Source organism: Pristiophorus japonicus, chromosome 11 (assembly GCF_044704955.1).
Source record: "Pristiophorus japonicus isolate sPriJap1 chromosome 11, sPriJap1.hap1, whole genome shotgun sequence".
NCBI lineage: Eukaryota > Metazoa > Chordata > Chondrichthyes > Pristiophoridae > Pristiophorus > Pristiophorus japonicus.
The window spans coordinates 95,439,088-95,452,985 of record NC_091987.1 but is presented as its reverse complement, the minus strand read 5'-3'; positions in this window follow the sequence as shown (position 1 = coordinate 95,452,985).

Sequence of the window (13,898 nt, the reverse complement as noted above, 5' to 3'; positions counted from 1 at the left end):
ACTCTGTAAAAAGTTATATTTTAATTTTTGCAGAAGAAATTGACCCACAACAAAAGGGAAAGAACTCGAACAGGAGGAGACGGGCCAAATCTGCATCCACTGACACCCTTGAAACAGATAGCCGCTGCTTTGATGAATCGTACCTGGAGAATAGCAATCAGTACAGCACAAGCTGGGCCCACACGCGAGGGAGAGGGTAAGTCCTGAAAATGCATCGTGGCTCTTCAAATCAACCTGCTGCCTGGCCTGCTATGTGTGAGAGTTCTCATGCCACCCATCCTGCTCCCTCCTGTGCTGCTAAACATTTGACTGTTCTGATATATTTTGCAGAAGATGATGCCAATCCTGAAGATCCAGAAGAACTAGATGCAGACGATCCAGACCAAGGGTGGCTGCAGGCATTGACAGAAATGTCTTCAGAGGAGACCTTAGAACTTAATATTTATGAGCCCACATCAACAGATATCAGTGTTTCAAACCCTTGCGTAGGTTCTGGTTCCACCTTTCATGGTTTCACAGATTCCGACATTGCGGGTCCCAGTGGTGCTGCTGGTGTAATGCAGCAGTTTACACCCACTGCCCCACCATCCCAGCCCGCGGCTCCCACTGGAGTGGTGCCGTTTCGAACACCCAGGGTCCCACCGTCCCAGTCTGCGCCTCCTGCTGGAGTGGTGCCATGAGGCAGACCCAGGCAGAGGAGAAGCAGATTGGAAACCCGCTCTCCTGAGATGCAGCTTGCAACAGATGCGGCTCAGGTTGTGGCACTGGGTGTGGAGAGCAATGAGCTTACCCGATCACTCATCGACAGCGTCAGTGCAGTGGGTGAAGAGGTCACGGTACGAACGGGAGAAATAGCAGCAATGACATGGGAAATGAGGGAGGGAATGTCCGAGGGAGTGCAAGTGGCGGCACAGGCCCTCATGGAAGTAGCTGTTGCAATAAGGGCACACAGCCTGACCAATCAAATATCACATAAGAACATAAGAATTAGGAACAGGAGTAGGCCATCTAGCCCCTCGAGCCTGCTCCGCCATTCAACAAAGATCATGGCTGATCTGGCCGTGGACTCAGCTCCACTTACCCGCCCGCTCCCCGTAACACTTAATTCCTTTATTGGTTAAAAATCTATCTATCTGTGACTTGAATACATTCAATCAGCTAGCCTCAACTGCTTCCCTGGGCAGAGAATTCCACAGATTCACAATCCTCTGGGAGAAGAAATTCCTTCTCAACTCGGTTTTAAATTGGCTCCCCCATATTTTGAGGCTGTGCCCCCTAGTTCTAGTCTCCCCGACCAGTGGAAACAACCTCTCTACCTCTATCTTGTCTATCCTTTTCATTATTTTAAATGTTTCTATAAGATCACCCCTCATCCTTCTGAACTCCAACGAGTAAAGACCCAGTCTACTCAATCTATCATCATAAGGTAACCCCCTCATCTCCGGAATCAGCCTAGTTAATCGTCTCTGTACCCCCTCCAAAGCTAGTATATCCTTCCTTAAGTGAGGTGACTAAAACTGCACGCAGTACTCCAGGTGCGGCCTCACCAATACCCTATACAGTTGCAGCAGGACCTCCCTGCTTTTGTTCTCCATTCCTCTCGCAATGAAGGCCAACATTCCATTCGCCTTCCTGATTATCTGCTGCACCTGCAAACTAACTTTTTGGGATTCATGCACAAGGACCCCCAGGTTCCTCTGCACCGCAGCATGTTGTAATTTCTCCCCATTCAAATAATATTCCCTTTTACTGTTTTTTTTCCAAGGTGGATGACCTCACATTTTCCGACATTGTATTCCATCTGCCAAACCTTAGTCCATTCGCTTAACCTATCTAAATCTCTTTGCAGCCTCTCTCTGTCCTCTACACAACCCGCTTCCCCACTAATCTTTGTGTCATCTGCAAATTTTGTTACACTACACTCTGTCCCCTCCTCCAGGTCATCTATGTATATTGTAAACAGTTGTGGTCCCAGCACCGATCCCAGTGGCACACCACTAACCACCGATTTCCAACCCGAAAAGGACCCATTTATCCCGACTCTCTGCTTTCTGTTAGCCAGCCAATTCTCGATCCATGCTAATACGGAGGTGGGTGATCCATTGTGCTCCTTTAACGATTGTTCGAACCCTGTGCCAGCAGCTCAACCATGAATGCTTCAATTACTGATGCCTGAGGACTCTGCGACAACTGTTGCGCGTGGACATGTTTATTTTTTGGATTTGTTCCGATGTTGTGTTGTGTTAATGGAACATGATTCAGTTTTAATGAAAAAATATTTTATTGAAAAGTTCACGTTAGTGTAATAAAATATTTGCATCAAACTTTACTTTTTAATATGACTCTTGAGATCACTTAAAAGCTTTAAGATCACTTATAAACTTATAATGTTACAAAAGTTCCAAAACAATTTCAATGTGAAAAATCTTACACTCTTAAGGTCACTGAAACTTCAAGATCACTTTTTAGGTGCAAAATTAAATAAGTTACAAAATGTGAGAGTATTTACACTATAAGATCACTTATAAGTTGTAAAGTTACAAAACTTACAAAATAATTTAAATTTGAAAAAAGTTACTAGTTACATCAAGAACAAGAACGAAAGGCTGCAACCATCTCTCATCCACTTCTCAGTGAATGTTCACTTCTTCATAAAGGTACGCGGAGTCAGAGGAAATGTATTAGCATGGATCGAGAATTGGCTGGCTAACAGAAAGCAGAGAGTCGGGATAAATGGGTCCTTTTCGGGTTGGAAATCGATGGTTAGTGGTGTGCCACTGGGATCGGTGCTGGGACCACAACTGTTTACAATATACACAGATGACCTGGAAGAGGGGACAGAGTGTAGTGTGACAAAATTTGCAGATGACACAAAGATTAGTGGGAAAGCGGGTTGTGTAGAGGACAGAGAGAGGCTGCAAAGAGATTTAGATAGGTTAAGCGAATGGACTAAGGTTTGGCAGATGGAATACAATGTCGGAAAATGTGAGGTCATCCACCTTGGAAAAAAAACAGTAAAAGGGAATATTATTTGAATGGGGAGAAATTACAACATGCTGCGGTGCAGAGGGACCTGGGGGTCCTTGTGCATGAATCCCAAAAAATTAATTTGCAGGTGCAGCAGGTAATCAGGAAGGTGAATGGAATGTTGGCCTTCATTGCGAGAGGGATGGAGTACAAAAGCAGGGAGGTCCTGCTGCAACTGTACAGGGTACTGGTGAGGCCGCACCTGGAGTACTGCGTGCCGTTTTGGTCACATTACTTAAGGAAGGATATACTAGCCTTGGAGGGGGTACACAGACGATTAACTAGGCTGATTCCGGAGATGAGGGGGTTACCTTACGATGATAGATTGAGTAGACTGGGTCTTTACTCGTTGGAGTTCAGAAGGATGAGGGGTGATCTTATAGAAACATTTAAAATAATGAAAGGGATAGACAAGATGGAGGCAGAGAGGTTGTTTCCACTGGTCAGGGAGACTAGAACTAGGGAGCACAGCCTCAAAATACGGGGGAGACAATTTAAAACCGAGTTGAGAAGGAATTTCTTCTCCCAGAGGGTTGTGAATCTGTGGAATTCTCTGCCCAAGGAAGCAGTTGAGGCTAGCTCATTGAATGTATTCAAATCACAGATAGATAACTAATAAGGGAATTAAGGGTTATGGGGAGCGGGCGGGTAAGTGGAGCTGAGTCCACGGCTAGATCAGCCATGATCTTGTTGAATGGCGGAGCAGGCTCGAGGGGCTAGATGGCCTACTCCTGTTCCTAATTCTTATGTTTTTATGTTCTTATGACCTCGTGCTCCGGCATCAGGCACTTTCATGCTTTCCTGATCGTCGTCATCATCCTCATCCTGCTCTTCCAAATTACTATCAACAGGCACTCTCCCCTCAATTGGGTCTTCTGGTTCCACTACCAGCTCTTGCTGCCTCATGATGGCTAAGTTATGCAGCATGCAGCACACAATAGTGAACTGGCCGACAATCTTAGGAGAGTATTGCAAGTGGCCTCTGGAATGGTCCAGACATCGGAAACGCTGTTTCAAGATACCAATGGTCCTCTCTATGATGCTGCATGTCGCAATGTGCGACATGTTGTACTGATGGTCAGCTTCTGTCCGTGTTATGCATAGGGGCATCATGAGCCAGGTGGCGAGGCCGTACCCTTTGTCTCCCAGTAGCCAGCTCTGTCCTTCTGGCTGCTGCTGAAACATGTCAGATATAACGCTGTCGCGTAGGATGAATGCATCGTGGGTGCTGCCAGGGTATCTCGCATCGACTGATATGATGCGCTGCTTGACATCACACACAAGCTGCACATTGATGGAGTGGAAACCTTTTCTGTTCCTGTACTGCTCGGAATCCTCCACAGGTGCTCGCAAGGCGATGTGGGTACAATCAATGCAGCCCTGTACCTTTGGGAAGCCAGCAATCCTGGAGAAGCCCACAGCCCTGTCATGCATTGCTTGGCCGATCATTGGGAACTTGATGAAGTAATTCCTCCGTGCATATATCCGTGACCTGGTAAACGCAGGCATATATTGCACGCTGAGAGATGGCGCACACATCTCCAGTTGTAGCTTGAAATGATCACAAGACATAGAAGGAAAGTGCAGCTGTAACCTTCACTTCAACAGACAAGGCAGTCGGCATTCTGCTTCTCGGCTGTAAATCTGCTCTCAGCATATCACAGGTCTCAATGACAACTTCTCTGTGGAAACGCAGCCTTTTGACACAATCAGCCTCTCTCATGTCCAGGTACGAGTGCCTGGCTCGATATTGCCGACGTGGGTAAGGCCTCTTGCCCATCAGCCTACGGGCTATGACGTTCCTGGTGCGGTGAGCTCTAATCCATTCTCTCCTATGCAGTGAATTGATGGAGAACCATTGCATAATCAGTGATGTTGATAATGCAGCACCCATACTTGAAGTACAAATTAAACTTTTAAACTTGCTGGCTGGCTGGCTCTCTCTCCCGGTGCTTGGCATGCCTCCCCTATCCCCTGGCTGAATGGCCGAACTCGTCTCCGCAGCTTGGAGCCTGCTGCTGCTACTTCAGACAGATAGGAAAATTAATTAATTTTTTATTTGATTTATTTATCATTTATTATTCATGATGGCTCTTTATTTGTAGAAGTGAAGTGTTAAATGCATGTAAAATTCCCTAACTTCACTCTAACTTCCCTTCCCCCCACCCATCTCTCGTTCCCTGCACCTAATTTATAAAGTGTAGGCAAGGTTTTTCTGAGTGTACAAAAATCTACACTTACTCCATTCTAAGTTAGTTTGGAGTAAGTTTTCGCTGCCTAAACTTGCAAAACAGGCGTAAGTGGTTGGACACGCCCCCTTTTGGAAAAAAACTATTCTAAAATGAAACTATTCTAACTCACTAGAATTGGAGTAAACTAAATGCCGAGAATTGCAATTTCTAAGATGCTCCATTCTAAATTAGTTGCTCCAAAAAAAAGGAGCAACTCAGGCCGAAAGTTGAGCCCGAGCTCATGTCAGTCCAGAGGCAGGTGGGGGATTACTTTGAATGCGAGTATGCTGACTTAATGACTTTAAATAAACAATCTTTTCTATTTTTAAACAGCCCCGGGTAAGATAAATGTGAACGAATTATCAAAAGAAACCTCAAAACTGAGTTCTAAATAAAATTTACAAGGGGGCAGATGAAATTCATACAGGTAAGTGTAAGATTTTACACACTGGAAGTAAACATTGGAACACAATCTATGATGTCGAACTAGCCTGGGGAGAGGCGGAAAGATATCTGAAAGTGATAGAACACTAACCATGTCCAATCATTACAGAGTAGCGGTTAACAAAGCAAGCAGAGTGTTGAGCTGTATTACCAAATCAATAGAATTTAAAACTGAAATCATCATCTTGGAATTGTGCAGGGTTCTGGTCAGGCCATAACTTTTGTCATGTATGTAACCTTCATGTAACTGTAACCTTCATATAACACTGTACACTGTATACACCTTAGTAATGCACAACTTGACCACAGGGGGTGAACTTGTGGGAGACACTCCTCACCTGGTCATCCAGGTACATAAAGGGAGGTCCCACACAGGGTCATCACTTCTTGGTCCTGTGAATAAAGGTACAGGTCACAGAGTGACCTTGTCTCCAGGATGTGCCTCATGTTGATTTACAGTAGAGTGTAAGGACACAATATTTGGCGACGAGAAACGGGAATCAATGGCTCACGAGAATGGCCACTGGTAGCACAGAGGAACGGTACTATGTTGGTGAGGACTGGGACGATTTCATTGAGAGGCTCCAGCAGAGCTTTGTCACGAAGGACTGGCTGGGAGCGGCAGCGGCTGACAAGCGAAGGGCGCATCTACTGACCAGCTGTGGACCTAAGACATACGCGCTGATGAAAGACCTGCTCGCACCCGAGAAGCCGGCGGACAAGACCTTTGAGGGGCTCAGCAAACTGATCGGTGAGCACCTCAAACCGGTGAGCAGTATACACATGGCCCGACACCGATTCTATACGCACCGACGTCGGGAAGGGCAGAGCAAACTGGACTTTGTTGCGGACCTTCGGCGCTTGGCCAGCCTCTGTAAGTTCACAGACGCCTGCAGGGGCGAGATGTTAAGGGATTTCCTCATTGAGGGCATTGGTCATGCTGGGATTTTTAGGAAGCTAATTGAGACCAAGGACTTGACCTTGGAAGCAGCGGCGTTGATGGCTCAAACCTTCATGATGGGGGAGGAGGAAACTAAGATCATATACGCGCCCAACCCTGCTCCCAACGTGGCGATGGAGCAGGGAGTTAACATGGTAAACGCGAATCAGAACCCCGCAGGCAGGCAAGGGCAATTCGACACCAACCAGGCAGTAACAGACTCTAGGTGGGTCCTCAACACAGACAATGGCAGGTTGAACGGACATTTACACCATCACAAGGGACAATACATCCTGGAATGGAGCCATTGACATCCACTAACAGAGTGCTCACGAGTAATCAAAGAGACAATCAGAGAGGAATGCCTGGTAACAGCTCTTTTGTTTACAACAATCTCAGCTCCTGCTGGAGGTGCGGGGGTAGACATGCTGCGAAAACCTGCAGGTTTCAACAATTTATCTGCAGAGATTGTAACTTCAGTGGACATTTAGCCAGAATGTGCAGGAATCCCACAGCAGATGAACCACAAGAGGGGTCTGCAAGACAGGGTTATGCTTGGGACACAGCAATGGACGCTGAAGTTCAGTGGGTTCAGGTGGCAAATATCCACAGCTCATACACAAAGACGCCACCGATGATGATGAGAGTACCGTTAAACGGCATCCCGGTACGCATGGAGCTGGACACAGGAGCCAGCCAGTCACTTATGATTGTCCAACAATTCGAGAAACTATGGCCACTCAGAGCTAGCAGACCCAAACTAGAACGCATTGACACGCAATTACGGACGTACACCAAAGAGATCATCCCAGTGCTAGGCAGTGCAATGTTGGTGGTCACACATAATGGATCAGAGAACCGGCTGCCACTTTGGATTGTCCCGCGAAATGGTCCCGCGCTTTTGGGGATGAGCTGGCTAGCCGAGATGAACTGTAAATGGGGGGATGTGCACGCCATTTCATCTGTGGAGCGAAGTTCATGCTCACAGGTCCTACAGAAATTTGAGTCACTATTTCAACCTCGTGTAGGGACTTTCAAAGATACCAAAGTAAGGATACGCATCACCCCGGACGCCAGACCAGTGCACCATAAAGCCAGAGCTGTGCCGTATGTGATGCGGGAGAAAATTGAGAGTGAGTTGGACAGGTTGCTAAGAGAGGGCATAATTTTGCCCGTTGAATTCAGCGACTGGGTAAGCCCCATCATCCCTGTCCTAAAAACGGATGGCTCGGTCAGGTTCTGTGGCGACTACAAGGCCACCATCAACTAAGTGTCCCTTCAGGACCAATACCCGCTTCCAAGAGCGGAGGATCTTTTTGTCACGCTGGCAGGCGGCAAGCTGTTCACCAAGTTCGACCTCACTTCAGCCTACATGACCCAGGAACTGGCCGAAGAATCCAAGCTGCTGATCACCATCACCACGCACAAGGGGCTGTTTGTCTACAACAGGTGTCCGTTTGGCATTCGTTCAGCAGCCGCTATCTTTCAAAGGAACATGGAAAGCCTGCTCAAATCCATCCCTGGAACAATCGTATTTCAGGACGACATCCTTATCACAGGTCAAGACATCGAGGAACACCTCCACAACCTGGAGGAGGTGCTACGCTGACTGGACTGGGTAGGCCTGCGACTAAAGAAGTCCAAGTATGTGTTTTTGGCCTCAGAGGTCGAGTTTTTGGGCAGGAGGGTTGCCGCAGACAGGATCCGGCCTACCGAATCCAAAACGGAGGTGATCCGTCGCGCTCCCAGGCCCGGCAACACATCGGAGTTGCGTTCATTTCTGGGACTCTTGAACTATTTCGGGAACTTTCTGCCGAACTTAAGCACATTGTTGGAGCCACTACATGTGCTCCTGCGGAAGGGTTGCGATTGGTTTTGGGGGGACTGTCAGGAACGGGCTTTCAATCGGGCAGGGAACCTGCTTTGTTCTAACAAGCTGTTGACCCAATACAACCCCTGTAAGAAATTGGTTTTGACATGCGATGCATCATCCTATGGGGTTGGGTATGTGTTGCAGCAGAGTAATGATGAGGGCCAACTCCAACCTGTGGCTTATGCTTCCAAGTCGCTCTCCCAAGCAGAAAGGGGGTATGGGATGGTTGTAAAGGAAACACTCGCATGTGTCTACGGGGTGAAAAAGATGCACCAATACCTTTTTGGCAGAAGGTTAGAGTTAGAAACGGACCACAAGCCGTTAACACCCATGCTGTCTGACAGCAAAGCTGTCAATGCCAATGCGTCAGCTCGCATACAACGATGGGCTCTCACACTGGCTGCGTATGACTACACCATACGGCACCGGCCAGGCACTGAAAATTGCGCTGACGCGCTCAGCAGGCTTCCACTGGCCACCACTGAGTGGTCAGCGGAGCAAAGCGCTGAGATGGTCATGGCAGTCGATGCTTTCGACAGCACAGGCTCCCCCATCACAGCCCACCAGATCAAAACATGGACAAACAGAGATCACTCCTATCCTTGATTAAGAAACGTGTCCTGACTGGGGATTGGATGCCCGCACATGGAGCATGCCCTGAAGAGGTCAGACCGTTTCACAGACGTATGGATGAATTCTCCATCCAAGCCGACTACCTATTATAGGGCAGCCAGGTAGTCATGCCCCAGAAGGGAAGGGAAGCATTCATCAGGGAACTCCACAGCAAGCACCCAGGCATTGTGCTAATGAAGGCCATTGCCCGGTCACATGTATGGTGGCCGGGAATTGATGAAGACCTGGAACACTGTGTTCACAGGTGCACGACATATGCCCAGCTGGGCAATGCCCCCAGGGAGGCCCCACCCATTCCGTGGCCCTGGCCCACCAAACCATGGTCACGTATTCACGTAGACTACTCGGGCCCATTCATGGGGACAATGTTCCTCATTGTTGTTGATGCATACTCGAAATGGATCGAGTGCATCATATTGAATTCGTGCATGACATCCACCACAGTGGAGAGTCTGCGTGCGGTCTTTGCGACCCACGGCTTGCCAGACATCCTGGTTTGCGACAACGGCCCATGCTTCACTAGCTATGAATTCCGGGAGTTCATGTCAGGTAATGGCATCAAACATGTCAGGACAGCACCGTTCAAGCCGGCTTCCAATGGCCAGGCGGAATGTGCGGTCCAAATCATAAAACAAGGCATGCTCTGGATTCAAGGACCCTCCCTTCAATGTCGCCTATCGTGTCTCCTGCTGGCCTACAGGTCCCGACCGCATTCGCTCACAGGAGTCCCGCCAGCGGAACTACTCATGAAACGCACACTTAAAACTCGGTTGTCCCTCATCCACCCATTCCTGTCAGACATTGTTTAGGGCAAGCGTCAGTCCCAGAATGAGTGCCATGACCGTAACTCAAAGGGGAGATGTATAGAAATCGATGACCCTGTATTTGTTCTTAATCACGCTTTGGGGCCCAAGTGGCTTGAGGGTACTGTAATTGGTAAAGAGGGGAATAGGTTCATAGTGGTCAGACTTAACAATGGACAGATATGCCGCAAGCATCTGGACCAAGTAAAAAAAAGGTTCAGCATGGACACTGAGGAACCTGAGGAAAATCATGAGATGCTGCCCACACCACTGCCAGTGAATGAGCAACAAGAATCTTCAGCAGCATGCACAGTCCCTGCGGCCAGCCCGGCCGAGCCGGAATCACCATAGGTGACAAAGACGCATGCCAAGGCTCAACAACCAGAGCCCCAACTGCGGCGCTCCACAAGAGACCGTCGACCACCTGAAAGACTCAATCTTTGACTCAAAGACATTGGGGGGGACGTGATGTCATGTCTGTAACCTTTATGTAACTGTAACCTTCATGTAACAACACTGTACACTGTATACACCTAAGTAATGCACACCTTGACCACAGGGGGTGAACTTATGGGAGACACTCCTCACCTGGTCATCCAGGTACATAAAGGGAGGTCCCACGCAGGGTCATCGCTTTTTGGTCCTGTGAATAAAGGTACAGGTCACAGAGTGACCTTGTTTCCAGTATGTGCCTCGTGTTGATTTACAGTAGAGTGTAAGGACACAACACCTTTAGTACTGCATTTGGTTCTGGCTATCAAGGCATAAGGCAACCATCCAAATTTTAGACGCCGTGAAGAGAAAGGCCGTAAGGTGAGTCCCTATCGTCAGAAGAACTGGTTATAAAAATGTGGACTTTTGAGCCTTGAAAGGGGATGTATGAGAGGGGACTTTATAGAGTATATAAGACATTTGGTGATATCCAGAGAGATAATCTTGAAAACTATTTCAAGTTAAACTATGTCAAGGGTATAAATTGGGAAAAGGCAAGTTCAGGCCTGATGTCAGGAACCAAATGTGGAGTTATTAATAACCAGTGTCATCGTTCCAGGTAGGATAGTGGAAGCAAAAACTTTGGAGTCATTTAAGAGGCAGTTAGATGCTGTGATTGCAGGTTTCTGTGCTAGATGGGCCAAATGGCTCCCCTCATAAGATCAAAAGATAGTTACAGATGAGGAAGACTATTTCACCCATCTAAATGCATTCTTCCAGAAAGGGCTTAGCATACCCATTACAGCATCCATTTTTTCTTAGATTGTTCCAGCATTTTCACCTCTACACTCTCTTAAAAACTAGTCCACGTGTTGATCACACTCTTTTTTTTTAATTCATTCATGGGTTGTGAAGGCCAGCATTTATTGCCCATCTGTAATTGCTCTCGAGAAAGTGATGGTGACTCGTCGCCTTGAATACAACCGAGTGACTTGTGAGGCCATCTCAGAGGGCAGTTAAGAGTCAACCACATTGCTTGTGGGTCTGGAGTCACGTATAGGCCAGACCAGGATGACATATTTCCTTCCCTAAAGGACTTTAGTGAAACAGATGGGTTTTTACAACAATCCAGTAGTTTCATGGTTCACCATTACTGATACTAGCTTTTTATTCCCGATTTAGTTAATTGAATTTAAATTCCATAGCGGCCATGATGGGATTTAAGCTCATGTCTCTGAATTATTAGTCCAGGGCTCTGGATTACTAGTCCAGTAACATAACCACTATACTACTATAATATCCACCCTCCTGTATGGCTCAGAGATGTGGACCATGTACAGTTGACACCTCAAGTCGCTGGAGAAATACCACCAGCGATGCCTCTGCAAGATCCTGCAAATCCCCTGGGAGGACAGACGCATAAACCTTAGCGTCCTCATCCAGGCCAACATCCCCAGCATTGAAGCACTGACCACACTTGATCAGCTCCGCTGGGCAGGCCACATAGTTTGCATGCCAGACACAAGACTCACAAAGCAAGCATTCTACTCAGAACTCATCCATGGCAAACGAGCCAAAGGCGGGTAGAGGAAACGTTACAAGGGCAACCTCAAAGCCTCCCTGATAAAGTGCAACATTCCCACTGACACCTGGGAGTGCCTGGCCAAAGACCGCCCTAAGTGGAGGAAGTGCATCCGGGAGGACGCTGAGTCCTTGAGTATCGCCGCTGAGAGCATGCAGAAATCAAGCGCAGGCAGCAGAAGGAGTGTGCAGCAAACCAGGCTCACTGCCCACCCTTTCCCTCAACGACTATCTGTCCCACCTGTGACAGAGACTGTGGCTCTCATATTGGACTGTACAGCCACCTAAGAACTCATGCTAAGAGTGGAAGCAAGTATTCCTCAATTCCGAGGGACTGTCTACGATGATACCCATGTGAAGATAAATTTCCTCATATCAGGCTCAATTTTCCCCAGTAATTTGCGTGTTTTTTTGGAGCAGGCTGCTTTTTTTGGCCTAGGTTAAAAAAAAACACAGTGTCCCCAATCAATTTGCACCAGCATAACTCAGTTAGATACGATTTTTTTTTAGGTATGCTTTTTTTTCAGCCAAAGGGGGCGTAACCTGCCACCCGCGCCAATTCTGGCCATTTAGGCAAGTTTGGCCAGCTTATGTGGCCTCTGCAGAAAAACCTTCTGGAGAGTTAAAGAAATCGGTGCAGGTAAGTGCAGCAGCAGCAGGAAAGGTAAGAGAGAGGGAGAGAGAGAGATGGGGGTGTGTGGTGGGGGTGGGGGGAACGCGGTGGGAGTGTGGGGGGAGAGAGAGGGTCGGGGGGAAGGCTTTCGGGCGTAGTTAGGTGCGGAGATCGGGAGGCAGGAGGTCATTCGGCCTGGGATGGGGCGGGGGAGCGGACCGGCAATGCATCGGGGCCAGGATCGGGCGGGGTAGCAGACCGGCAAGCCCTTTGGCCAGGGCTAGGAGCAGGGAAGCTGGATCGGCTTTAATAATTGGAGGTAAGTTGCTGCAATATATTTTAATATGTTTTTAAGTTGATCCAATATGTTTTAATGTGTTGGGAGCTGACTGTATGTTTCACTTTGCAGCCTCAGCTCGCATTGTGTCCCTGGTTACCATGGCAACCTGCTCTTTTTGGCGCAGATCAAGGCTCCACCCACAAAACTAAAGGACATGTTAGGCCACGCCAAAATGAAGAAATACAACGGGGAAACTTAGAATTTTTTTTTGGCATACTTGGACCCCAAAAAAACGGGAGTAATTCTTCAAATACAGCAAAAAAAAGCTCTGGGAAAAATTGAGCCCATCGATTCTAAATTGATCTTTTACTGGCTTGAACCTGTGACCACTTACTTGTCCTAATCTTACAATTTAATTTAAGCTGATATTTTGGATTTACTTTTCCATTTCTTTAATTATCTAATATACCTCTGACCAGAGCGCCGAATGGTTTGACCAAGGTTTCCTCTAACTTTATGGGGTAGAATTTGCGGTTGGAGGCTTCCTGCGGGCGGATATAGTTGACCTGCAAAAAATCTACGAACTTACCTGATCGTCCCAGAGGTTCGGCTACCCGTGCTTCTGGGCCTTTAGGCGTAGGCCTGTGTGGCCCACATATCCCAGGAGCGCAAGTGCTTCGTACGCGTCCCTGAGATCACGTGGGCTGTCCCAACCAATGAAAGTAGGGTGATCTCTATTCATACATTTACACCTTAATGGACAGGATTTTTGATATATAAATGTGAAAAAATGCATTTTTCTATTTTTTTAAACTCTTACGCTGGTAAAAACAGGAATTTCAAGGGCATTGGCTGGGCAGAGGTTGGGAAAATAGTCCAACTCTCCGCCTGTAAAGGCCCTTTTCTGTCAGATTCATACTATCTGTTAAGAGGATTCTTGTCAGATTGCAAGTTCTGGGTTTTGGTGCATGCGCAGTGTATGCCTAAACCCGGAACTTGCGGGGCCCCTACAGGCGCATGCGCGCCTCATACGCGACCATA